Source organism: Cyprinodon variegatus, unplaced genomic scaffold (assembly GCF_000732505.1).
Source record: "Cyprinodon variegatus isolate N-32 unplaced genomic scaffold, C_variegatus-1.0 Scaffold292, whole genome shotgun sequence".
Taxonomy (NCBI): domain Eukaryota; kingdom Metazoa; phylum Chordata; class Actinopteri; order Cyprinodontiformes; family Cyprinodontidae; genus Cyprinodon; species Cyprinodon variegatus.
This window is the reverse complement of record NW_015150745.1, coordinates 457,553-458,685: the sequence shown is the minus strand read 5'-3', so window position 1 is coordinate 458,685 and position 1,133 is coordinate 457,553.

Genomic DNA, 1,133 nt, shown 5'->3' with positions numbered 1-1,133 from the left:
ATTGTATAAAGACTCTTTGCCATCCTGTTGCAATACTTTGGGTGACCCATGCAGATTGTTGGAGTCTTTTGTTGTGCATGGGCTCCAACAGACTCCAACAATCAAGAATGGCTACTTGATTTGTATCTGACTTGGAATGTGTTTAGGAGGATGGACCTCCATATTTCTTAAATACGTCAGTGGTCCAACTACAGATTTCTCTGGTGCGAACAAACAGAATCGACAGATTCCCTGTATAGGTGTCAAAACGTCTTAAAAAACGGAACAAAAGTCTGGTTGCTTTCCAATTCAAGCCTGTTTTGTGGTTGCCTTGACCTGAATGACTGAGAATTTACACAGGCAGAGTTCACAGCTAATACAAAAAGCATTTTGAAAATAATGTAAATCAAACTAGGAAACTCAAAAACTAAACTAACAAAATAAAAATGAACAAGATAATACAAAAAGAAAGTGCTACAATCAAGATAGAAAGCAGCAAAGGGGAAACACCCTGAAGGCCCAAAACTGGCTGTAAATACATAAATTATGTTAACATAAAATTCATGCAAAGGAAAATTTTGCAAGCAGTAAAATAACTGCAACTTAGGAAAAGCTGCAAACTAGCTCCACATAGTGGAAGTGCTGCAAACTGCTAAGAGGAAATTATCAAGTATATTAACCAGACAATAAGTAAAGACATAAATAGCCTGCTAAGAGAGACTGTTTAAAAAAAAAAAAAACATAAAAAGAAATGCCTTTTCTTTCTTCCCTCCAGATGGCATTGATTTTTAGTAATATCTGGTCCAATAAGAGTCAATGATTGTCCCCCTCTAGTGGTCTGGAGACCTTCCAATATGAATTATGTGCTCTGTTCGAAAACCTGGGATGCGTCATAGCGCGGTGCCGAGGTCTGGTCGGATTCCAAGAGTCCTCTATGTGGCGTCCTTTTTACCCGATTTGAAGGACGGGTCCACTGTATCCTCGGTATACTTGGTTTACCCAGGATTGGTTTACCAAGCAAGCCGTGATTTGCTCCGTGATCAGAGGAAATGTTACTTGGCGCCGAACAGTGGTGAAAATTGGAAGTTCAGTTTAATATAATACAAGTCTGTGAATAGTTCCGTTTGAAATTAATGAAAATAGTTGTTTTAATG